Source organism: Oryctolagus cuniculus, chromosome 15 (genome assembly GCF_051225735.1).
Source record: "Oryctolagus cuniculus isolate XC-2025 breed Fujian yellow rabbit chromosome 15, ASM5122573v1, whole genome shotgun sequence".
NCBI lineage: Eukaryota > Metazoa > Chordata > Mammalia > Lagomorpha > Leporidae > Oryctolagus > Oryctolagus cuniculus.
Window position 1 is genome coordinate 81766443 of NC_142881.1, and position 27218 is coordinate 81793660.

The 27218-nt window shown below is 43.1% G+C and overlaps 1 long non-coding RNA gene across 19 annotated transcripts in view; it reads right to left on the reverse strand.

The window, feature by feature from the left end:
• The window catches only part of LOC149122110 (uncharacterized), a 125343-nt gene that overhangs the window by 45871 nt on the left and 52254 nt on the right, over window positions 1–27218 (reverse strand). For 5 of the 19 annotated variants that reach the window (XR_016221127.1, XR_016221121.1, XR_016221117.1 and 2 more), the window contains one exon: window positions 12167–12259. The exons of 7 other annotated variants lie outside the window; for them this stretch is intronic. This is a non-coding gene — a long non-coding RNA (uncharacterized LOC149122110). Of the gene's footprint in view, window positions 1–12166; window positions 12260–25015; window positions 25201–25837; window positions 26255–27218 lie in introns of those variants that run through there. 7 more of the 19 variants (XR_016221129.1, XR_016221125.1, XR_016221124.1 and 4 more) reach the window with 2 other exon arrangements.

A 27218-nucleotide genomic window follows, 5' to 3' on the forward strand; every position in this document is an offset into this window, starting at 1 on the left:
GTGTCCTTGTATTTTCCCACACCACCACCTCTGGTTGCTGTGTGTATCACACAGTTCTCTCATTGTCAGTTTGCCTTCCACATCTCATCCACCAAGCAATCCTCCATGGCCTTCAAGTCTCAGGATAGGGGCCACTTGCCTGCCCGTGAGGTCACCACATGTTCTCCCCAGATGCCCTACACCATGCTCCACCCAAATCCCTTTATCATGCCCATAGTAATACAGAGTGCCATTATTTCATACCTAAGAAACACCTTCCCCACTAGGAGCCACCCAAAGGGCAAATCAAGGACTATTTATCCTTTAATCCACACACACGGAAAGCAGAAAAGGCATCAGTTCCATCTTACCATGGTTAAATGCAAAAAAAATGAATTTCAGAATCAGAAAGACTTGCCCAACAATGGCCAGTTCCCAATTCTCTGTTGAAATTGCCTCACTGATACTCCAATTCTGAAATTAATATATTCTGAAATAATTATCCTAATTGCCCAGCATGTAAAACATTTGGAGCGGAAAACACTGTTACAGTGAAACCTGATATCTAAATAACACTTGGTGAGGCATGTGACATGATGCAGGGGTTTGTGGCCAGGAAGTGACTTCCCCCCTTCCCGAGGGTTCATGCCTTTTAAATAACAAAGAGTCCTATTTTTGATTCTTTTCCAAATGGCAAAGACGTGCCCTCATTCTAAATCTACTCAGACACTGGGGAAGTTTATTACAATTGATAAAGGTCCAGCACAATATTTTTTGAGCTCTTTGGGCACAGACCTGACATTTTGTATCCTAACCCAGCAAGAGTGAAAAAAAGCTTTCATAAAACATACCTAATACCCATATTACTTATAAAGTCTTCTTTTCACAATTTTTATTAATTGATTTATTTTCATTTTATTTGAAAGGCAAAGAAACAGACAGAGCTCCTATCCATTGGTTCACTCTCCAAATGCCCTCCAAAATTGGAGCTGGGCCAGACAGAAGCCGGAATTCTATCTCCCCTGGGTGGCAAGGACTCAAAACACTTAAGCCATCACTTGCTGCCTCTCAGTGTGCAAATCAGTACAAAACTGGAATCAAGGGCAGAGCCAGGACTTGACCCCAGCCTAATATGGGATGCAGCCATCTCAAGTAGTTCTAAACTGTTGTGATAAGCATAGCATGCCAAATACCCCTCATGATGCCTCCTGATATGCTCCTTCCAGTTCACTCTATTCTCTAGCTATTTATTTATGAGAGAGAGAGAGAGAGAGAGAGAGAGAGAGAGCACTCCAATCTTTGAGTTCACTCCTCAATTGTTTCCAATGACCAGACCCTGGGAGGCAGCATTGGTAGGAAGCTGAAGTCAGGAATCGGAGTTGGCTATTGAACCCAGGAATTCAGGATATAACTTCTATGCCAAACATCCATCTATATTTCTTTTTTTTTTTTTTTAAAGAAAGGCAGAGTGATTGGGTGAATGAATGACAGAAAGTGGGAGGGGGAGACCTTCCATCTGTTGGTTCACTCCCAAATGGCCACAATGCCCAGGGCCGAGCCAGAACAAAGCCAATAGCCAGAAACTCTATCTGAGTCTCCCACATGGGTAGCAGAGCAGCAGGGGTCCAAGCACTTGGGCCATCTTCCCTTGCTTTCCCAGGTGCAACAGCAGGGAGCTAGATCAGAAGTGAAGTAGCTGGGACTCAAACTAATGCTCACATTGGATGCTGGCATCATAGGCTGCAGCTTAACCTGCTGTGCCACAGCAGTGGGCCCCATATTTCATTTTTTAAAGGAATACTGATTGTGAATCCCAAAAGGGCATCTACTTCAGTTGCACCAATATGAATTGCATAGGACATACTGTGGCTGTGTGAGATGTTATCCCTGGAGAAGGTGAAAGTACACAAGAGCTATCCATTATGATTCTACAGTGCATTGTTGTCCTAAATTGAAAATAAGAACATCTAAAACAAAAAAGAATGCTGCGAATGCTGAATTTATGGTACACTAATGAGTTCCCTAATGATGTTCTAAGCATTGATCCCTCAAAGTGAGTTCATGTAAATCTACTTACTTATCCATGAATAATCAGTTTCTAAAAATTACATAAGTAATATATAAGGAATAAAATTATAAATACCCTAGGAAGACAAACACAAAAAATTATATGAAAAAATAACTCTAAGACATTGCTCAAATTTAAAAAAACATTCTTGAAATAGAGAAGCTTAATACATACTGTCTTAAGTATTTGAATAAGGCATGGGCTTAATTTTATTCTTATAAAACTGACTGGTTTTGAGGGGAACTTGCTGACATGATTCCAAAGTTCACCAGGGCAAATAGAGTGGAGATGATTCTTAACGAAGGTCTCTGAGCAGAGACATGAAGGAGAAACAAGGATGTGCCAGAGCCATGCACACAGCTTGTGACAGCATGTGGTTAAAATGTCAGGGATTCTGTAATCTGGTTGAGGTCACATTGGTAGCTCATAGCAAAGGGAAATGAAATCCTCCTAGGTGACTCTATAGACAGGAAATTATAGAAAAGTACCTCAGAAAATTCAGAGGAACAAATAAATAATTGTCAAAACTTTAAAAATATATGATAAAAATATTACCAATTTTAATTTAATATTTGGTTTTAGAGTATGTATTAAACTTCAAATTAATAAACATAGATAAAAAACATAGATAACATACTTAAAAATGTGCATATTTGGGGCCTATACTGTGATGCAGTGGGTTAGGTCACTGCCTGTAATGCTGCCATACCATATAGATACAGATTCAAGTCCCAATTGCCCCACTTCCAATGTGGGAGACCCCAATGAAATTCTAGGCTCCTAGCTTCAGCCTGGCTCAGCCTCAGCCATTGCAGCCATTTGGTGAGTTAATCAGTAGATGGAAAATCTTTCTCTCTTGCTCACCCTCGCTCTGGCTCTCTGTCTCTGTAATTCTGCCTTTCAAATAAACAAATCTAAAAAAATGTACAGATTCTATATATGGTCCTACTTTCTGTGTTACTATACCCCCTTAAACTATCTTTAGAAATTTAGAAAAATATTTGCAACAGATAGAAGAAAATGATATTATAATCATATATAGAGTCCACAGCCCACTAGTAGCTCACAGAACCAATAGTGTTCCTCCCCTTCCTTCCTTTCACCAAGTCACCTGGCAGAACTGCAATCACAGATGAACCTAGCACTTTCTCCATGCCTGTATGTAGCCAAGCAAAATGAATGAAATCCACACTGCAGGCAAGTTAACATCCCTATGAATACATGATCACCAACCACAGTTTAGCGATGGCAGCACAGTAGAGCTTTTTATACAGGGAATTTCCACAAAAAGCCAATTTCAGAGGCAGCTTGCTGGCTCAGCAGAAATCCTAAATCACAAACCCATGCTGATTGGTTAGTGTGTTAGGGCATTGCCAGTTGCAAGATATTAAAGGCTGATGAATACCAATGTTAGCTGCTTGTCCATGTCTATTACAACTTCTTATGGATTTAACTTTAGCATAGGAGCACAATCCTCTCTCAGTCTCCTGACCCTGCTTTAGAAAGCTTTAGCCTTGGGTATGTCATTTTCTTTCACACTTCCCCATTTTGATCAAGATTTCTCCCCAGAAAGCATCACTGTTCAACCAGCACATCTGAGTTGTCATCACAGGGGTGGACTTGGCTCAGAGAGGATCTCATGGTTTTAAGAAGTGTAGAGCTAGACAGGGCCACAGTCAAGTAACAGGGAGGTTTTGAGAAGAGAGCTCTCAAGTCTGCTTAGGTCCCAACAAAAGTTGCCTTCTCTGAATCGTCAGCTTGATTGACCATTATATGACCTTGGTGAAACTGTTATTTCTAAGCGGATTTGAGTAAGGAGTGACAGGAGTAGCTTAAGTATTCCAATAAACACAGTGAGTAACAAAAGTAGAAGACCAGATGTTAGCTACATTCTGACTTTAGAAGGCAGTTAGCTGAAGAGCTCAGAAAGTCAAACATCTTGGGGCCTGTGCTGTGGTGCAGTGGGTTAATGCCATGGCCTGAAGCACCAGCATCCCATATGGGTGCTGGTTCTAGTCCCAGCTGCTCCTCTTCCGATCCAGCTCCCTGCTGTGGTCTGGGAAAGCAGTAGAAGATGGCCCAAGTCTTTGGGCCCCTGCACCTGCATGGGAGACCTGGAAGAAGCTCCTGGCTGCTGGCTTAAGATTGCAGCCATCTCGGGAGTGAACCATCGAATGGAAAACCTTTCTCTCTCTCTCTCTTTCTCTCGGCCTCTCCTCTTTGTGTACCTCTGACTTTCAAATAAGTAAATAAAATCTTTAAAAAAAAATTAAAAAAAGAAAGTCAAACATCTTAATAGTGGTTCTACTTAGCTAATCAGCACATGCACAGACTCTTTCCAACTCTGTGTCTACTTTGTCAGAAATATTTATCCAAATTTAACAGGAGATATTGGCTTCAGTGCAAACATTTGCTCACTCTGCCAAGATATAATTCAGCATAACTATAGTGTGAGGGACTAGAAGGCAAAAACCAAGACTGTAGTGAAGGCAACACACAAAAGGCCAACTCCATCAGGAGATCAATCAGACACTGGTCTGGAGGTCTGAGGTGAGCAGTCACCACTTTGCAGTCATCTGCTTCACTTCTCGGTCAGTTTGGCTTCAAGTTTCTGGGTTCCAGCAGGGACTAGGAGCTTTCTACACATGAGCAACATTCATTCAAGAATCAAAACCTTTTAGTTTGGCAGCACAGGGGTTGGTGAGGAGGACCTGATATGTACTTTCTATCACAATGGGTGGAAATCTTAGAAATGCTTATTCTAATAGACACAATCACCAAATGGAAGGGCAGGATGTTTGGTTTCTTTATCTCCCATGAGCTCACTGTGAAAAGACTGTTTTACCAAGGAGTGGTTCCCTGGAACCACTTACCAAGGAGTTATTCCCTGGAAATACTAGAGAATGTCTCTTTTAATCAAGTGGCTATCAAAAGCAAAGCAGGTTAATGCATCCGCCATCCAGTTATAATGTCAAAAAGTGACAACTTATATTTTACAAAAGGTACAGTCCTTAGATTCAATAGAATCAGAAGCAGTGCTTTTGGTGGGCAATTTTAATGCATCCATAAATTTTGCCACTTGAATTTCGACGATGCTATTTATTCTGCCAATCTGGAAGAACAGGGATTATCGTTGCAATGTAAGTGTTGTAATATGTACCAAACACTGCACATTTGTTGTATCACCTGGCCAGTGAAGTGAGTTCTTCAGCGACTGTGTAACTCAGAAGGAATGCTCCATGTAGAAGTAATCTGTTCTAATGACAGTTTTGCTGAGGCAATGGCACACCAGGAAGGGAATGCTTCTACCCAATGGGAAACATATAACTCATAAAAAGAACATTTTACAACCTTGAGAGGGAGGCAGCTGGACAGAAATCCTTTGCCAAACCTAAAAGGGCCCATTAGGCAGGTCAAAATGACCTGAACTGTATTGATTGTCTTGTCTAGTTCAATTATGGACAAATAGTCCAAGAAAGCTATGCCTTTCTGACAGCCTCTGAAATGTTTCCCTTCCAATACTGTTTCATAAAACTTACTAGTCCATTATTTGCCCAATGAGTCATCTGATGTGTCATTTTTGGTAGGGCTTTATTCACAGATTCTGGTAATATTGGTTTATTATAGGAACCACACCATAAATTTGTGGTCGGGCAAATGCAAACATTAACCACATAAATCCATACATTTTCAAAAATATTTATCTACTTATTTGAAAGAGTTATAGAGAGGGAGGGAGAAACACAGAGAGAGAGATCATCCATTTGCTGGTTCACTCGTTAGGTGGCCTCAATGGCCAGGCAGGGCCAGGCTGAAGCCAGGAGCTTCACCTGGGTCTCCCACATGGAGAGACACTACAGCCATCTTCCACTGCTTTTTTCAGGCACATTAGCAGGGAGTTGGATCAGAAGTGGAGCAGCCAGGACATGTATTGGCACCCACATGGGATACTGATGTCACACGCTGCAGCTTTATCCACTATTCCACAATGCTGGCCCATAAAATTTTTATGTGGTGATCAAGACTGGGCATGTTTAACATCATTTAAACATTGGGGAAGGGATGATCAATAATACCTACAAGATTTCAACCATACTGGAACTCAAGGCAGATGTTTTTGCTGTATCAGCCAATTTGTATCTGTAGCTTCATCAGATTCCAGTTTTTAGTGCCCAGAAATTTGATTATGGCTAAAGCAGAGAGCAGCTGAATGGGATTTAATAAATTATCAACAAATGTACCATTTTTAATTTACTTTCCACTAGAGAGCACAAATTCTGTTTCCAAAGCATGTCAACACCATGAACATGCCCAAAGGCATAACTGCTATGTTGTCAATATTTAGTTTACCTTTCAAGTTCTAGTTAGGCATAGAGTTCTGCTTTTTGGGCTCAAGTAGACATTGGCAGCAGGGTTGCTTCAACTACTCCAAAAAGGTAGGTGCTAATAGCACATTCAGGGTAATATTTCCTTCATTATCTGCCATTTATGATCCACCAATAAACCACAAAAATTATGTGTTTGATATAGGAGGTTCATGTAAATAAACTCTAGGCTTTTGTAGCCAGTTAGACAGTCATAAGGCACCTTATCAGGTACAGAAAAGATGGTTGTTGGAATAAGCTTACCACAGCAGGAAAGAATAATAGGTCTTCTAATAGTTCCATTAAAATGAATATTAAAAAAGTCACAGATTCCAAAATTGTTTTACCAAAAAAAAATTATCATTTAATTCCATCTTCCATGAGCATTTCAAAGTATGCTCACATGAGAAGGTGAACAAGATCTCATAGGAAGTGAATTTGCTTGCAGAAAGCTGTTGCATTTGACGAGAGTTGAATAAAGCTCCTACAGCTTCAGAAAGTGCATAGTTAGTGAGAGCCCATGACTACCTTTCTGTGGACGTAGTTAAAGCCACTGTGGCTGATGCAGCTCTTAGGCAGGTAAAGGAGTCCCTCAGCTACTGAATCTGATGGCTGACTGTAATACTTAAGGGAGCCTGCGTTGATCTCCATGTTTCTGAGTAAGGAGCCCCAGTGCATTTCTTTCTCTTTGATGCACAAAAAGGAAGAAAAGGAAATGATACTAGGAGTGTCCAACAGCAGGAGAACATGAAAGTCCTTTTAACTAACAGAAGACTATACAGGCATTCTCTCCACAGTCCAGGGGACATGGTTTGTTTGCTTTCAGAGAGGTGTTTAAGGGATAAACTTTCAAAGAAAACATGGGTATCCCATTTCCACAGTATCATGCAGGGCCCAAAAACCCTTGTAATCATCTCTTGGTCTGAGATTGAGAATAGTTTACTATGCCTTTAAGTGTATGAGGATCCAAATCAAGTTCTTGGTTTGATATCCAGTGTCCTAAATATTCCGGGGTATATAGGAGTTTTTTGCTGAAAACTTTGTGGTTTTTGTCTGGGAGAAGTTTAAGGGAAGGAATGCTATCATGTTCACAGACTTCTTCAGAAGAGGAATAAAGAGCTCACCAATGTACTACAGGAGAGAGTCAGTCCCAAGGGAAAGAAGCATCTGTCCAACCTGCCTTCAGCATCTGTGAGGGGCTTTCAGTATATCCTCAAGGCACTACCATCCAGGTGTACTCACAGTGTTGCTCTTCCCACGTAGAGGTAAATAAAAATTGCCTCTTGGACTTCACAGCACACACTACATGGTCTATCACTGAAAAATGCATTCAATGGGATACAAAGCATGGGATTTGGAATGATGAGGTGTCATGGAATGCCAATAGTATTGATGACTTTGAGGTATGTACAAATCTCCACCCTCATCCATTTGGTTTCACTACAGGAAGGCCAGAAGAGCTAGAGGGGTTGGTGCAAGATCCTTGGATTTTTCTTATTCTTCTATAATTTCTTATTCTTCTTATAATTCCTGTAAGAATTTCAGGGTTTAGTGGAAATTCTCTAAGAAAGGAGCTCATTTGGTCAATTTGAATCTTTGTCAATGCAGTCAAATGGACTTGTTCAGTGTCCATTGTGGACTGAACCCAGAGTTCCTCAAGAACCTCTCTGAAAAAATAGCCAAACCCTCAGCATTTTCATTCTTTAGGTTAAGGATAAAAATGGCCAACGGTGCAGAAAAAATGTTCAGCGTTGTCAGTTAAAAGTGGAGGGTAAGTCAATTCCAAGAATTATCTCTCCTTCAAGGAAAATGAAATGATAGCCTGCTATCTTTCCAAGTCTCTTCTAAGTAAGTGAACTGGTGCTGAGGAAAGAACTAAAAAGGAATGACTGGCTGGCGCTGTGGCTCAATAGGCTAATCCTCCAGCTGTGGCGCCGGCACACCGGGTTCTAGTCCCAGTCAGGGCACCGGATTCTGTCCCAGTTGCCTCTCTTCCAGGCCAGCTCTCTGCTGTGGCCCGGGAGGGCAGTGGAGGATGGCCCAAGTCCTTGGGTCCTGCACCCGCATGGGAGACCAGGAGAAGCACCTGGCTCCTGGCTTCGGATCAGCATGGTGCACCGGCCACAGTGCGCCAGCTGCAGCAGCCATTAGAGAGTGAACCAATGGTAAAGGAAGACCGTTCTCTCTTCTCTCTCTGTCACTGCCCATTCTGCCTGTCAAAAAATAAAAAAAAAAAAATTAAAAAAATTTAAAAAAAGGAATGACTGTCCTCCCAGAGAGGATCTAATTGAAAAAGCAAAAGTAAGGATTTAAACACTGCTGAAGGTGTATTAGAAACTCCCCCTAGCCCTCCAAGAAAAGGGCTGCTTGAGATGTGTGCGGTTCAGCACAGAGAATGCTGCTCTGGTGTCAGAGAGCACACCAAGAATCTCCTCTCTGATCATTGGGGAGGTTCACACAAAAGATGAAGGGGAAAGATCAGAATTCTGATCCTCTGTTTCCAAGGTCAGACGAGATTCGGAGCATTCAGGGTGGTATGGCCATACACAATCCTCTGTTTCCTTAGAGACCCTTGGTCCATAGAGGACATGAAAAATTGTTTCTCATGGGGTTGTTTGGCACATTTTAATTGTACACAAATTCTCTCCCCTCTCCATGCTTTCTGTAGTAGTAGAAGACCCCTAGAAGACTGGTTTTATGATGTCAGATTGCCATGTTCTGTTAAGAGGGGTAGAAAGTGGTGGAAGCTCTATTTTCCTTGCTTTAAGGTTACTTAGTTCATAAGGTTAATTAAAAGGGAGGTGAGCACTGTTTCCCTATTAAGTAGAGGCTGTCTAAGTATAATGGCAAGATCTTCAACTAAGCCACTTACAAACATAAAACTCAAAGACATTTTGGTAGCTATCACATTTGAAGGAGGCATTCAGAGTTTTCCTTATAAACTATTCCACCTTTCTTTAGGGTGCAGGCTTGGATCTTTTCTAGCCTGCTGGTTTAGTGAATGCTTAAGAATGATTTTTGGTAACTTCTTTTTTTTTTTTTTTTATTTTCCTGGTGGGTAACATATTGCACTGGAGGTTCCTTAGAGGAATGTTCCAACCTACTTTGCCATCCAGTGTTGTGCCTGACCTTAGTCAGTGAGGATATGTATTAATTGAGAAAGGTCACACAAACAAGTTCCTAAGTTTGTATAACAATTTGAAATTCTTCAATCAATTTACAAAGATCTTCATTAAGCTTGGAGAACTCACAGCTATAGCCCTAGCTCAGACTTTGTTCAGGGTATACAGGAAATATTTGAGAGAATACCCTGGTTATTCAAATGGAGCTTGAAAGGGTGAGTCTGAACATGTTTTGTAGGAACAGGGAAATCAGTATGAGCTTCAGGGTCCTAAGAGTAGAAGGGAAGCCCAGCAAGTGTGGGATTGGGAGGCAGAGGAGGAGAAGGAGTGGGGGAGCAAGAGTTGGGGGAAGAAGCCTGAGCCTTGATGACTCTTCTTTCTCTTTTAATTTTTTATTAGCCACAGTGAGTTCAGAGACTATGTTTTTGGAGAGAAGCAATCTTCAAGACCTGAATTTATTTGGACATCTCTAAATGTCAACTAAACTCTGCACCCCATTCAGGTCATTTTGTGTTAGAACTAGTATTCTAATTTAGTTGGGAGAAAACCAAGTTTTGGTATCTCAAAAGAATTTCAATTCTGTCCATTGTAATTGTAAAATATCTTTTGGATAGATTGTCCACTGTTCCACATAAGTAAAGGTAGTGAGAGCCATGCTTTTTGAACATATAGCCAGATGGAGTCTCAGAAGGGGGGCAATGTTTACAAAGTTTAGAATGATACTTACAGTAATCATGCTGTCCAAGAGGCAAACTCCTAACAAACTGGAAAACCCTGTAACAAACTATGAAAACTTCCATAGTTTAAAAGTCATGTTCAACAGAAGGCTTCCTTCTTCCTTCACCTTCCAGAAACAATCAACTGCCCATCCTACTTCCTGAAGATAACATTCCATTCTTCCTCTCTGTGAGTCTGCAACTACCTATCCCTCCATGGATACAGCTCAAGAGCCAACCCTGTCAGTTCTCTCCAAGCCATTCACCACAAATCCTAGCCACAACTGTCTCTGAAACAGTCATCTGTTAATGCTAATCCCAGACCCAAAACCCTGAAGCTGCTTCCTCCTATTCTTAGGATAAGGCTCACATTCTCCCTACCCCTCAGCCAAGTCTTGTCAGATTCCCTCTGTATCTCCCACAATGGCTATCTCATAGCTCCTCCAGAAAGTCATGCTCTTGTCCTCTCTAAACATTCACACATCTCACTCCCACTGCCTGGGACTCCCTTCCTGGTACCTGCCCTTTGCTCAGGTACTCCTGCTATCCTCTATAAACAACAGATGAAACTTTACCCTCTTAAGAGAAGCCTTCCTGATAGCTCCAGACTATGTCAGTTTTCCTCCTTAATCTCTCATGACAGCACTTACTTCTCCCTGACAGCATGCATCATACTTAGAATGCAGTGAAGGAGTTGTGTTTCTTTCCTGTGTGTATCAGCCCAGGAGGTAAGAGTTCCACAGGAGCAGAGACTGATTCTATCATGTCTCCCCTTTATCTCAGAGCCCAGCATAATGTCTAGCACACAGCACGCTCAATTAAATGTGTTGTGTAAATTAATACCCTTCAACTTATAAAATGCAGGAGGAATCTTTTTTGTGTGTTTGTTTTTTGTTTTCTTTCTTTCTTTCTTTCTTTCTTTCTTTTTTTTTTTTTTTGACAGGCAGAGTTAGACGGTGAAAGAGAGAGGGACAGAGAGACAGAGAGAAAGGTCTTCCTTTTGCCATTGGTTCACCCTCCAATGGCCGCCGGCACACCGCACTGATCTGAAGGCAGGAGCCAGGTGCCTATCCTGTTCTCCCATGGGGTGCAGGGCCCAGTGACTTGGGCCATCCTCCACTGCACTCCCTGGCCACAGCAGAGAGCTGGCCTGGAAGAGGGGCAGCCGGGACAGAATCCGGTGCCCCGACCAGGACTAGAACCCTGTGTGCCGGCGCTGCTAGGCGGAGGATTAGCCTAGTGAGCCACGGCGCCGGTGCCTACAGTGATTTTTAACTTTAGAACACCATTTCCTAGATCTGTTTACTGCAAAAGCCTAGAAATAAAGATAGACTCAGCAGCCATGAGCACCTTCTCTTCCAGGTTGTACTCTCTAAACACTGTGTCCCTCTGAAAAGAACCATGCAGAGCAGGAATCACGCAATATGTGCTAAACAGCTCTTTCTACCTGAACGCAAAGAATGCATCAACCCCCTGAGGGACTCCCTGAAGATGGCGGTGACACATTGAGTAAGTTCCCCACACACACAAACAGCACAGGCAATACAACGCGCTGACTCACCGGTTGACTCTGGAGGATACTGGGTAACTGATTCACTATTTTGAAGCTGGCAAGTAATGAGAAATAATCAAACACTGTTCCTGCCTCTCCTATAGAAAACACATACCCGGGTAAGAGACAGCTGATGAGGGAAAATTTCTTTTCTAGGAAGGTCCATGCTAGTAAAGGAGAAGGGAGAACATAATTACAAACACCATCCTAATGGACTAACAGATCTAGGCAATGGTCATCACCAGCATCATAAAAGGACAGTCAACTTCACCGTATGCACTGGGTGACAGAAGAGCAAACAACCGGCTTCTTGTTAAAACATCATAACTGAGTCTGATGGTGCCTGTAGATCCACAAAAACTTACAGCAAATGCAGAGCACAGAGGGTCCTGCGATCAGTAGGATCCAGGCTGTGGAAAACTCCATGCAATAAATGACACAATGTCTTCAACAAGCAACTGCACAGGGGAAATAGAAGAAATAGAGCATGTATAGATTAAAACAGGGGTCAACAAACCATGGTCAATGAGCCACATCCAGCCACCATACCATTTCTGTAAATGAGGCTTCACTGGCGCACAGCCATGTCAATTCATGTATCTATTATCTATAGCTGCTTTCATGGTAAAATGTCAGACTTGAGTAGTTGTGACAGAGTATCTGGCCTTCAAAGACAGAAATATTAATTATCCAGCCATTTACAGAAAATACCTTCCAATCTATTGATTAAGAGAGATTTAAGAGACATATGAAATAACTGTAATAGATGGACTTCATTTGGATCATGACTCAAAGAATATGAAAACTAGAAATAAAGCAGTCAAATAAAAAGGGATGAGAAAGAAATTGTTAGAAGGTTATTTAAGATGGGTGAGCATTTGATTTGACACAGCGGTTAAGACAACACTTGGGACACCCACATCCAGTACTAGAGTGCCTGGGGTCACATCCTGGCTCCACTCCCAATTCCAGTTTCCTGCTAATACACACCCTGGAAGACAGCAGGTAGTGGCTCTAGTATTTGGGTCCCTGCTATTCACATGGGAGACCCAGGTTGAGTTCCCAGCTCCTGCTTTGGCCTGGCTCAGTCCTGGCTGTTGCAGGCATCTGGTGTGTGAACTAGTAGAGAGCAGATCTATCTCTCTCTCTGAATCAATCAATCTCTTTCTCTCTCTCTCTCTCTCAGCTCTGGCTGTTGTGGGCATTTGGGGTATGAACTAGTAAAGAAAAGCTACATGTCTCTCTTCCTCCTTTCCTCCCTCCCTTTCTTCCTTTAAATAAAATTTAAAACAATTCTTTTAAAAAGGGCTACTTGAGAGAGTTTGAATAGTAGGGAAGTCCAGGATGTGTTAGGCAATAAAATTGAAAGATAACTCAGGGAGTCCGTGGTCACAGTGTAGCTGCTGCTGGGAAGCTAAAAGGAAGACAGAACTACACTATCCCAGCAGCTATGGTGAACAGACACCGTGAGTCACCATGGTGAGAGCACTGTCAGGGGAGCAACAGAAATAGAGCCCTAGGTGTGCAAGCACCACGTGGCCAAGCACTACACCGCCCCTGTCAGATTCTCAGTGGCTGCAAGGAGATGGAGGATCCTGCAGCTGGATATAGAAGCTGACCTATAAACACCAAGGAATCTTGAAGCCAATGCAGCTGGTACCTAGCATGGAACCTTGCATGTAACAGATTGTTGAACTCAACTGGAAAGCTCAAGAAACTTGGGACTTCTGTCCAGATCAGAGGACAGACATCTTATTGGACACCATCTGGACAAAGGCTTCATACAATGACATCTCTCAAACCTTGTGGCCTTCCAGCTCACATAGAGGGGCCATCTTCACATCAGCCTCTTTCTCTCTAGAGGAGTCCTGTCTGCTCTTTAAATGCTACTGGGGCCACCCCAACCTCCACCCTGAGCCACCAGGGCAGAACTTCAGCCCAGTAGGATCCCATAACTTCTGTGCACAGCAATCTGCCTCCACATGGCTCTGCTGTGATGCTGGGATCACCTGCCAATGCCTATAGTGGGCTTCCTTCTGCCAGTAGCTACTGTGTCACTTTGTCTGATTTCCATGATTCCTTTGAGCTCTCTCCTAAGAGAAACCATGTTTAATTCAGAAGGGCTATCATCACCTTGATGAATGGAAAAGAGTACTAATGAAGGAATAAGATGAATGGAATGAAGTAATAAAATCAAAATGACTGAATCCCCTTAGCATGGTCTTACTCCAGAGCCCTTAGGTAAGCTCCTGGATCGGGGTAGGAGCACTGGGCCAGCACTGGACAGGAGGAAACGGAAAGGTTACTGAAGGTAGAGTCTTCTGGACTAGGTTTGCCCTTGGAGCAGTGGGGCCTGGAGAGCAAAACCATTGGTTTCCCTCTACGGCCTACACCTCTGGGGCAAAGCAGTGGCTAAGACCAGGGTTCAAACCCACATTTGAGCCACATAACTACACACATTTCTATGCCTCTGTGGATTGCTTTGAGAAAACACTGATAAAGGAAAGCACTTGGTGTCTCATAGGGACACAAGAAATATTTTCACACTGCTCTCTTGGGTTTCTCTTCCTAAACAAAAGCTGCTGAATCTACCTCAGCAAATACACACACGCCAATTCATTCAAGTGGTACACCCAATGTGAACCACATTCAAATCTCATTCATAGATATCCCCATTCTGACCATGCAAAGAGGGCTTAGGAGAAAGGACAACTCCAGAATCAGATCACCAAGAATTATCTGCATGTGCCTTAAAAGCTGAATGGGGGGTATTTTTTTTCTTGTCCCAGAAATTCTTGATTCATGTCTTTTGTAAATGTATATATATAAAATACATATAAATTATATAATAGTTATTTGAGAAGTAAAGAGAGTGAGAAAGACAAATAGAACTCCCATCTATTGGTTCACTCCCCAAATACCCACAATGGCCTATGGCTGAGGTCAGGAACCTGGAACTGAATCCAGGTTTTCTCCATGGGTGGCAGGAATATAATCACTCAGGCCATCACTGTGGCCTCTTAGGGTCTGCATTAGCAGGAAGCTGGAGACAGGGGCAGGGCTGGGCATTAAACCCAGGTATTCCAATAGGGAATGTGATGTGAGAATCTTAACCATTAGGCCAAATGTGTACTCCTTGACTCAATTTTCAAATATGAATCATCATCTCCTATAGTAATCTGAATGGGCCAACCTTCCAGGGGAGTAGTCAGAGATGACCCAAGGAATGAACGTTTAATCAACACACTACGAAACCAGAAATGTCTTCACCTTGCAGTGTGTTGGAGTGTGAGGTCTGGGTATCAAAATCAAATTGTGTTCTTTAATTTGCCAGGGGGAAAAATGCCAAAGAAGTTCTGATAGTCACGGAGACATGACGAGATTCTCTATATCAGTTTCATGCCAGCATTCTCCTGGGCCTGGGACACACCCAAACCCCAGATCCGTGTGAAGCGTTTGGTAAACATATCCAGAGATATGGAGCGTGTTCAGACCACTGTGGGGAAGGTACTTTTGAACTTCACAATGTCACAGAAATTTATGATCATATACAAATTTAAAAATAAAACTTCCTCTTTAATATTCCTTCTTTAAAATCAAAACCACAAGTGCCAAGAGTGGATATTTAGCCTTGCAGTTAAGACTCGGGGACCACATCGGAGAACATGGGCTCAATCACTGGCCCCAGCTCCAGACTCCAGCCATCTGCTAATGTAGACCTTGGAAGGTAACTTTTTTTTTAACTTTTACTTAATAAATATAAATTTCCAAAGTACAGTTTTTGGATTACAATGGCATCCCCCCCTCATAACTTCCCTCCCACCTGCAACCCTCCCATCTCCCACTCCCTCTCCAATTCCATTCACATCAAGATTCATTTTCAATTATCTTTATATACAGAAGATCAATTTAGTATATATTAAGTAAAGATTTCAACAGTTTGCACCCACACAGAAACACAAAGTGTAAAATACTGTTTCAGTACTACTTATAGCATTAATTCACATTGAACAACACATTAAGGACAGAGATTCTACATGAGGAGTAAGTGCACAGTGACTCCTGTTGTTCACTTAGCAAATTGAGACTCTTGTTTATGGCAAAAGTAATCACCCTAGGCTCTTGTCATGAGTTGCCAAGGCTATGGAAGCCTTTTGAGTTTGCCGACTCCGATCTTATTTAAAGGAGGTCATAGTCAAAGTGGAAGTTCTCTCCTCCCTTCAGAGAAAGGTACCTCCTTCTTTGATGGCCCATTCTTCCCACTGGGATCTCACTCACAGAGATCTTTCATTTAGGTTTTTTTTTTTTTTTTTTTTTTTTTTTTTTTTTTTTTTGGAAAGGCAACTTTGATGGCTCAAGTGATTGGGTTCCTGCCACCCACATGGAGACCTGAACTGTGTTCCCAGCTCCCGACTTCAGCCCCAGCCCAGCACCAGTCATGTCACTGTGGACATTTGGGGAAGTCAGCCAGCAGATGGGAGCATATCCTCACCCCCGCCTCTCGATAAATGAGTTAAAAAATTAAAAACACTCCTTCTTGTAACGGCCCACCTATTGCCCAATCTCTGCATCTTCTCTATTCTTTTTTTTTTTTGTTTTGACAGATAGAGTTGGACAGTGAGAGAGAGAAAGAGAGAGAGTTATAGACAGTGAGAGAGAAAGAGAAAGGTCTTCCTCCGTTGGTTCACTCCCCTAATAATTACCGCTATGGCCGGCGCTGCACTGATCTGAAGCCAGGAGCCAGGTGCTTCCTCGCGGTCTCCCATGTGGGTACAGGGGCCCAAGCACTTGGACCATCCTCCACTGCCCTCCTGGGCCACAGCAGAGAGCTGGACTGGAAGAGCAGCAACTGGGTCTAGAAACCAGAGCCCTGACCGGGACTAGAACCCAGGATGCTGGCGCCGCAGGCTGAGGATTAGCCAAGTGAGCCATGGCGCTGGTCTATCTATTCTTAATATTAGAAATTACTTCACTCTCCTTCACCGGAAGATGAGGCCACACAGCAGATTCCAAACTTCCCTGGTACAAGGGAGGTGTGTGGTGTTGATGTCAGTCCAACTTTAATCCTGACGCTGTGTCCAGATTCTGTGTCCAGAATCCTGGGTTCAGATGGAATTTCACCAGGTCAGAAAAAAAGACTAGACCATGTCCTCTCTGTTTCTTTTTTTTTTTAAGATTTATTTTATTTATTTGAAAGACAGAGTTACAGAGAGAGGGTAGAGACAGAGAGAGAGGTCTTCCATCTGCTGGTTCACTCCCCAGATGGCCGCAACAGCCAGAGCTGTGCCAATCCAAAGCCAGGAGCCAGGAGCTTCCTCCGGGTCTCCCATGTGGATGCAGAGTCCCAAGGACTTGGGCTATCTTCTATTGCTATCCCAGGCCATAGCAGAAAGCTGGATCAGAGTGGAGCAGCCAGGACTTGAACCGGCACCCATATAGGATGCCGGCGCTCAGGCCGGGGCTTTAACCCACTGCACCACAGGGCTGGCCCGTCCTCTCTGTTTCTATATCCTTTATTTCTATCTTGCTACTTGGGATCCAATCAGTTCTTAAGCAACCCTTTCAAATTTTCAAATAAAGAGCTGCGATCAGCCTTGGGTTACTCCCTAGGACAAGCTGACAAGTCTGTTCTCTTACATCCTGTACTTGAACAACTGCCCAGTGTTCATGATTTATTAAAAATGTTTACATAATGTTTTCAGTTCAACTAACATTTGACCTCCTTTAGTACATTATGCAAGAGGCACTTGACCAGGCACTATCGTTTTCCGTATTTTTTTCACCAAAATTACTTTGAAATATTAGCCTTGTGGCACAAATAAGAAATTCCAGATGCAATTCTGGCCGTCTTTCGCCATCTCATTCTCTGCTGCAGCCTGCAGTCATGTCACATGGACCCAGGTTTCTCAGAAAAGCTCTGTGTGAGGCAGCGTCTCTCTGTTTCACTGGAGAACACCGGAGCACTCCACAGAAGACACCGAGCCCATTTTTTCTCAATGGCCCCTCTGGTTGTGTGATGATTCCTGTTGACGCCAGCTGGTTTTGCTCCAAGTCAGATATTCCTCTGATACTTCCATACTATGATCTCTTCACTTTTTGGAGAAACTCATTTTTATTCATCTTTAAGGACACTGGAGTTTGTCTTCAAATAATTGTTCATGAAATTAGACACAGAAAGTCAGCCCTCCATTTCTGTGAGTTCCACACCCATGGACTTAAACAATCACAGACTCAAAATATTCAAGAAAGCAACCACACCTGGGGGCAGTCGTTTGGCACAGCAGTTAAGACACCCACACTCCCCATCAGAGCGAATGGGTTCCATGCTTGACTCCAGCTCCTGACTCCAGCAGCCCATCAACGCAGACCCTGAGTGGCAGCAGTGATGGCTCATGTGCTTGGGTTTCCACCACCCAAGTGGAGACCAGGATTGAATTCAGGGCTCCTGGCCTCTGCCTAATCCTGGCCATTGTCAGCAGTTGGAGAGTGCGGCAATGGATGGGATCTCTCTGTGTCTCTCAGCCTTTCAATAATTAAGCTTTAAAAATAGTCACGACTGTACCGAACATGTACAAAATTTTCACCTTCTTATTAGTCCCTAAATAATACAGTATACAACTATTTACATAGAATTTACACAGTGCTGAGGGTTATAAGTAATCTAGCAAGATTTAAAGTATAAGATCATGTGCATGATTTATATGAGTATCTGCCAATTTGGCTATCTTCCAAGGATCTTGGGACCAATCCCCTATGGCTATCAAGAGACAACTGTGTATACAGAAGTTTTCTGAAATCTTTCACATCTGAAAATGTCTGCTGTTTGCTACCAATACACAACTGTACTTAGTTTGAAGTTATTAGATAAAGAAACATTCTTTAATCAATCATCTTTAGACACTACTTTATGGTATTTCAGATTTTTAATGATGTAGATAGAATCAGGGTAGACTGAGACTTGTTTCTTGGTTGGAATCTACTGTTATTTTCTGTCGAGATACTAAAAGCGGTGTGTGTATGTGTGTGTGTCTCACTTAGAAGTGGACCTACTGGGGCCAGTGCTGTGGTGTAACAGGTAAAGCCTCTGCCTGCAGTGCTGGTATCCCATATGGCTACCAGTTCGAGTCCCAGCTGCTCCACTTCCAATCCAGATCTATGCTAATGCATCTGGGAAAGTGGAAAATGGCCCAAGTCCTTGGACCCCCTGCACCCATGTGGGAAACCAGGAATAAGCTCCTGGTTCCAGATCAGAGCAGCTCCAGCAGTTGTAGCCTTTTGGGAAGTGAACCAGGGGATTGAAAACCTCTCTCTCTGCCTCTGCCTCTCTGTAACTTTGTCTTTCAAATAAATGACTAAATCTTGAAAAAAAAAAAAAAACTTAATGGTACAAATATAAAGCCAGACATATAGACCAATGTAATAGGAAATACACTGACTAGAAATTGAAATAAATGAATAGAAATAGAAAGTCCATAAATAAATCCTTATATAAATATATGGTTGAATGTTAAGACCATTCAGTGGGAAAAATAGCATTCTTTCAACAAATGGCATCGGGGATACTGCAGTCTACATGCAAAAGAATTTAACTGGATCTTCACAGCCACAAATTGACTGCATGTAGGATTCATGCTAAATGAATAAGATTTTAGCTACATGTGCCACAAAACCAAAAAGAAATAGGAAACATTTTGGCAATTCCTTAAGAAACTAGAAATAAACCTGCCAAATGATCCAGCAGTCCTACTACTGAGTAAATATCCCAAAGACATGACATCACTGTATCAGAGAGAGCAAACCTGCACCACCACATTCACTGCAGTGTTATTTACAACAGCCAAGATATGGAATCAACCAGTATTCTTTACCCATAAGAAAGTATGAAATCCTGTCATTCACAGAAAAAAAAATGAATGGAGCTGGAGGATATTATGTTAAGTAAAATAAGCCACATACATAAAGACAAATATTACATGTTCTTCCTCATAGCCGCAAGCTGAAAAACTCAATTTGAGCCTAGAGTTAGAGCCTGGGGTGGGGAAACAGAGGGGACTAGATCAGTTCTAAGTCAGAGTTAGACAAAAAGAGTAAGCTCCTGGTGCTGCACAGCACGATGGGGTAGCTGCAGGTCACAACAACCTATCATACAGTTTCTAAGCAAATAAAGGAGAGAGGCTTCAAGACGCTAATCATGAATTAATGACAAAGAGAGGGAAATGCCAATCACCCTGATCTGATCAATACATACTGTATACATGTGCTGAAATGCCATATTGTGCCTCATAAATACGTACAATTATTGCTAATAAAATATTTTGATGTTTACATTTAAATAAGTGAAAATACACTGTTGCCGAAAACATACAAAGGTTTAAAAGGTAGCTCTATGAGATGATGGTGTTAATGTTTCACTATGGCAGCTCTTTTTCTATCTATATGTGTTCCAACACATCATATTGTATGCCAATAATATACACACTAAAAATTATTTTTAGAAAATTCATCAAAGATCTAAATATAAGAGCTAACTTTATTTTTTTTTAAATGTTTAGAAAAAAACACAAGGAGAAAGCTTCATTACTTAGGATTTGGCAATTATTTCTTAGGTATGATACCCACCAAAAGCACATGCAAATAAAATAAAAATAAACTAGTTGGATTTCATCAAAACTAAAAGCTTTTAGGAATCATACATTATCAACAATGTGAAAGACAACACAGAATGATTGAAATAGCTGAAAATCTTATGCTCTGTAAGTGATTGATATCCAGAATGTACAAAGAACTATGCCTCAATAGTTCAAAAACGAAAAACCCAGTTTAAAAATTGACAAAATATTTGAACAGATGGTTCTTCAAAGAAGATATACAGGCAGTATAAACACATAACTAAACTAACCAACACCCTACTCATTACAGAAAACTAAACAAACCATAATAAGATACCACTTCAACCCATTTGGATGGCTATTATAAAAGCATGCGAACAAACAAAACAGAAAGTAACAAGTGGTTGGTGAGGATGTGGAGATATTGGAAACCTGTATATTCCCAGTGGGAATGTAAAATGTTGATAAAACAATACATCCTCAAAAAAATTAAACACAGAATTGTCAGACAACCCATTAATTCCAGTTCTGGACAAACATGGGGCTGAAACAAGCATGTACCCCTTGATGTTAGTCACAGCATTACCCACAGCAACCAAAAGGTGGCAGCATCCTAAGGGCCTACAACAGATGGAGACCCATGCAGTTTATACATGGAAATCTGGTCTAGCCTTAAAAAGTGTCTCTCCCTCTTGGTAATTCTGTCTTAAAGAAAAAAAAAATGTACAACCATGTGAATACACACTTAGCACGACTGAACTATAATTTTAAAAACTGTTAAGATGGGAATCAGTGCTGCAGCACAGTGGGTTAAGCTGCTGTCTGCTGCACCAGCATCCCATATGAGTGCTGGTTCAAGTCCTGGCTGCTCCACTTCCAACTCAGCTCCCCGCTGTGGCCTGGGAAAGCAGTGGAACATGGCCTGAGTGCTTGGGCCCCTACACCCATGGGGGAAACCCGGAAGCAGCTCCTGGCTTCGGATCAGCCCAGCTCCAGCCGTTCACTGTGGAGCGAACCAGTGGATAGAAGATGGATTCTCTTTCTAACTCCACCTTTCAAATAATTACAAATAAATCTTAAAATTGTTAGGATGGTAAATTTTATGTTTACCATAATAAAAAAACAAAATACTTCTTAAAAAGAGTGAAAATCTGACATATGTGCCAATAGCGCTGAATCCTGAAAACATTATGCTAAGTGAGTAAGCCAGACACAAAAGAACAACTATTGTAATGATTCCACTTAGATGAGGTACCTGGATTACTCAAATTCATAAAGACAAACTAGAATGCACTTTGCCAGGGGCTGAAAGGGAGTGGGGCACGGGGAGTTATTATTAACAGGGACAGGTCTTCTGTTGGAGAATATGAAAACACTTCGGAGATGGATGGTGGCAATGGTTGCTTAACACTGTGAACGTAGTTAATGCCACTGCACTATGTGCTTGAAAATGGTTACAACGGTAAACTTTATGCTGCACATGGTATACCACAAAAAAAGAAAAAATAAAAATCAATGCCAACGTTAACTAACTCAGAGATTTAACAGAAGCTGAAAGCAGAGGCCAGAGGATGACAGAACGCTCCCATCAAAGCTGGCAGCAGCTGGAACTGAGCGAGGCTGCCAGATGTGGGTGTACATCAGGACTCCCTTAGCATCCTGGGCTCGCAACAGTCCCACCTCTCCCCCCCCCCCCACTCTTCATTCAACTGACTTCCCGCCTAGACCCTGGAGCTATTCCAGTGAGGGGCCCCTGATAGAAAAATGCAAGGTTGAGGCAGTCCTGTCAGGCTCTCGGACCACCTGGCGTCAGCCTCCTTGCAGGGACTGCCGGTCAATGCTGCTATGTTTTAAACTGTGGCCAAACCCAGGATAAGAGTGAGGAGGCAGATGGCAGAGGCAGGATACATGGTATTCCCAGCTGTTTTCACGTGGTCACATCCTGAGGCTGAGCTTGGGTAGGAGCTTTTCAAATAGTTTGCTTTGCTTTGTGTTTGGTGGAAATTCCCGTCAGATAGTGCCTGCTATTAGAAGCTGCTGTCTTGGCCGGCTCACTTGGCTAATCCTCCACCTGCGGTGCCAGCACCCCGGGTTCTAGTCCCATTTGGGGCACCAGATTCTGTCCCGGTTGCTCCTCTTCCAGTCTAGCTGTCTGCTGTGGCCTGGAAGGCAGTGGAGGATGGCCCAGGTGCCTGGGCCCTGCATCCGCATGGGAGACCAGGAGGAAGCACCTAAGTCTGCGTGTCAAAAAAACAAAAAAAAAAAAAAAAGAAGAAAAAGAAGCTGCTGTCTTTGCATGTGTGTGTGTGTCTGTGTAGCTCTGAGTTTTTCTGATTTTTCCTTGCAAATTTTAGCCCATTTTTCCCAACAACTGAGAGCATCTGAATCCTAATTTTGCCACCCAAATGCCTTCTATATGGCCTAGTTTTATGACATAAGTAATATCAATAAGTAGTCTTTTTAGATCTTTACTGAATTTTGTGAGAGGGTCTTGAGCAGGACAGGAAGGAGTATTACATAGGAGCAGCTTCCCAGAAGCCTCTCTCCGCATGGACATGTTATTAATAAACAGCCTTTGCTAGCATAGGTCACCAGTTACGATGCCACTAATTTCAGTCTGAGCCCACTCCTATTTCTCCACATTGTCAAGAAGGACCATCTCAAATGGTCCCATTTGTCTATTATGTTTCTCTTCTTCACCAGTCTTTCAAAGACAGAGCTTTAAAGATAAAAGTAGGGACTGGCTTTGTGGTATAGCAGGTTAAGTCACCACCTGCAACACCAGCATCCTCTATCAGAGCACTGGTTGGAGCCCTGCATTGCTTCTCATCCAGCTCTCTGCTAATGGGCCTGGGAAGGCAGTGGGAGATGGCCCAAGTAGCTGGGCCCCAGCCACCCAGGTGGAGAAAAGGATACAGGTCCAGGTTCCTGTATGTGCCTGGCCCAGCCCCAGCTCTTTCAGTCATTTGTGGAGTGAATCAATGGATGGAAGATCTCTTTCTCCACCTCTCCTTGTCAATCTGCCTTTCAAATAAGTAAAATAAATCTTAAAATATGTAATAACTCACAGCACTCCTTCTGTGCCCAGGGCATCATGGGTAAGCCTGGAGAGGGTCAGCAGTTGTGTGTGGCTTTGGCTGACAGACTTTAGGGCAGTGTATAAAGTTCAGACTCCAGAGTTAAGGGAAGCAAGATAGTGAGTCACACCAGGAAAGGCACATTTTATCCTTTCACCCTGTGTTTTAGAGGCTAGAAGGATGCCGTGGTAGTAACAATGAAAATCTTTTGTAAGTTTAACATCTTTTTCAAACATCATAACAATCAACAACTTGAGATCTGCAAGGAAGTATGAAGGATGCATGGAGTCACATCATCAGAGCTGTCTCCAGCTGGATTCTTGATTTGTAAAACAATAGCATCCCGGGGCCCTTACCAAAAAACTGGCCTAAATGTAGTCCAGAGAGCTGGACCACAGTTCCACCATGCTGGCCTCTTTGCCACTCACTCCGTTGCCTGGCAGCCCTGATGCTTCCACAGACCTGGCGGCTGTGCAAGTGACCAGGACATGAGGAAACACTTTGCTCCCCATCCTGGCAGAGGTGAACAGAGAAAGGGAGCAGATCTTGTGGGAATGTTTCAGCTGAGACAACAGCTGACAGCCACTTCTACAAGTGTCAGAGACCCACAGTGCTGGCGCTGTTCCCAGACCAGGGAAGCTGAGAGCGCCTACTCAGATTAGGACACTGATGGGATGGCCAACTGGAGCAATCACTAGAGAGCAGTCACAGTCCTGCAGGGAGTGTATTGGCAGAGAGATGCCTGGGCCCATCGGGATGGCTGATGGCTGCCACAGGCCAGACAGGTTCATCTAGAGTGAAGCAGTAGCCAGGCAGTGCTCCCTGGTCCCCACAAGGGGAAATGGTAGAAGCAAGCACATGACTCACATCTGTCTGTGTGCATCTGTGTGTGTGTGTGTGTGTGTGTATTCAAGCTGGACAAAGTGTGGATCAGAACTGAGAGTACACTACTGGCTACTTAGATCAGGCCAATTCAGGCAGAAATAGATGACACACCCAAATTAGAACAGTTCAAAGACAGCTTAACAAAGGGACCACTGAAAGGGGGTGAGTAGGATACCAGGGGCCCACAGCAGGAAGCCCATTACCTTGAGTAAAGCAGAGAGTCATCACCTGCCTCAAAGGAGTGAGAGCAAAGATCAGTTACTGCAGCCCAGAGGCAGAGAGGATGCCCTTCACAGGGTCTCTGTCAGAGCTCAGACCACCGGCTGAGGAACACAGGCCCTCCTGGCAGCCCTGCAGGGAGGCAGCCAGGAATACAGGCTCCTGCTAACTCCACCAGTGCTTCTCATGGGCCCCAATCAGAGGTGGACCTTCTGGCCAAGAGCAAAATGGACAAGAGCAGAGAAAGGATCCTGGGAAGGAAAGGAAAGGCAGCCCAGAGCTGGAGGATGACTCCTATCCAGCAAATACAGATACAGAGGGAAGCAGAGGAAATGAGCTTGTGCTGACAGCTTTCTCCTAAATTCTGAACACCACAAGGTCAGCTTCACAGAATTCCTGGAAATTTGTACCACACACTTTAAGATACTGTACACATTTTATTTATGTTAATCCTCACAGACATCCTATGATACAAATATTACTTGTAGCACATTACAATGAGGAACTAAAAGTCAGAGATGCCAACAAAGTGAGTAGTGTGAAAACAGATCTAAGTTGAATCTCTTGGATTCCAAGGTCTCTCCTCTGCACCATGTTCTAAGCTGCCGGCTGGAAAAGAAGACAAAAATTCATGTCATGGCAGGTATGGTATTTTTTAGCATAGCGGGTTAACCTGCTGCTTGGGACGCTCTCGTCCCATATCAAGAAAAAGACTCCCCGGCTTGAGTCCTGGCTACTCTGTGCTTCCAATCCAGCTCCCTGCTAGTGTATCTGGGAGGCAGTGGATGAAGCCCCAAATACACAGAGAGATCCAAGGAAAGTCCTGGCTCATGGTTTCGACCTGGCCTAACCCTGACTGTTGTGGGCATTTGGGATGGAAGTATCCCTGTATCTCTCCCTCTCTTTTACTTTGTCAAGTAAATAAATAAATATTTAAAAATAATGTCAAAATTGGCCATCGGGGTAAGATGTGTGGCCCCTTTTAATCAAATGGACACTAAGCACTCTGCTCAGATGCAGGGAGGTGACCTGGGCCAGCGAACTGGTCGTCAACAATTCTGGCTGCAGAAGGGCCCAGCAGGAACTTGAAACTGTAAATGGTTGGGTAGGTGGAGACTGCTGGTGTCACTCTTGGATGCACTACCTTTAAAACAAACATTTCTAGGCTACTTTCTAGACATAAGAGAACTTACTCTTGCATGCTGGTTTGCTTTTTATTTGAATTCACCCAGATTAATACACATGGAAATAACTGGAATTTAGATGCTCTCACAGCCCTCAATAATTCAACACACATTTGCTGAAAGCCTCTGTGTGGCAGACACTGTGGTAGCTCCTGGAGACACAGTGGTTTAAAGATAAGGTCTTAAAACACAAATGTTAGAGCTCACCTATTAAACAAGTGAAAAAAACCAATGCAAGTATTAATATGAAAATAAACAGTAAGAAATTACAGAGTGCAGCAGCAAAACAAGCAGGCTACTGTACACAGGCAACAAGGAAAGACCACTGCAAAGAAGTCACATTCAATCTCAGATGTGAAAGATGACAGGAGCCGGCCATGCCTGCTGCCCTGGCCAGAGAGCAGTGCACAGGAAGAACGGTGTCAGGTGTGGGGAACCGGCACAGTCCAGGTCAGGCAGTCACAGAGGTCTTTTTTGTCCTGTGAATGGAAATTTTTGAAGGATGGAAGATTAACATGATAATTTATATTTTTTAAAGATCACTTAGGCTATTATGCCAGGAATCAAGGAAATGAGTAACAAAAGGAAGAGATGTTGAAAGGTGATTACTGTGGCCCATGTGAGAAGCAATCATGCCATGGCTATGGCCAAGGCCATGGGTAAAAAGGAGAGATCTGAGTGCAAACCTCAAAAATGTTGATGGGTTGGATAAACAGTGGGGTGAATATAAAGGAGGAAACCAAGAAGTATGTCCATGTGTTTTGCTTGCACAACTACATGACTGGTGATGAGGTTCACTGAGAAGAGAAAGGGAAACAAGTTCTGAATTGCAAGAACTCCATTTTGCAAGGAGTGAGTCTGCAATTGCTTTGGGGGCATCCAAGTTACTTTGATGGATATACAAGCGTGGAGCTCAAGGGAAAGCCAGGGAAACACATTTGGGAGTTTTATGATATACTCACAAAAAGCTTGAGAGTGGATGTAATGCCAGAGAGTACAGACAGGAAAAAGAATAGACTAAGGAAGAAGCCCTGAGGCACTCCAATACTTGAAGCCCGAAGACAGGTACAGAGTGATAGTTATTAAGCTACAGCCTCACACCCACCCTCTGCTATTTGGCTTTGTGATGCTGAAGTTAGAATCCTGGAAACAAAATGCTCTCTTTCTTGGCCAGCTGTTTCCTTTCAGTTTCCATCAATGGGGGCTCTGGAAGGAAACTGGAAAGCTGAAGGCAAGAAAGGAGCACTCTCCTTGTACTTCCCACTGGCAGGTGCAGCCTCAGAAGCACCAGGAGGCGCCTCGCCTTGATAACCAACAGTACTTCCTAGAGATGGGCCCTGCTCTGTCAGGGGTCTCCTTGAGCTGCCAAACAGCATCCATGTTTCTCAAGACTGAGCCTGGACTGCACGAATCCTCTCCAAGATTCCACTTCTGCACACCGTC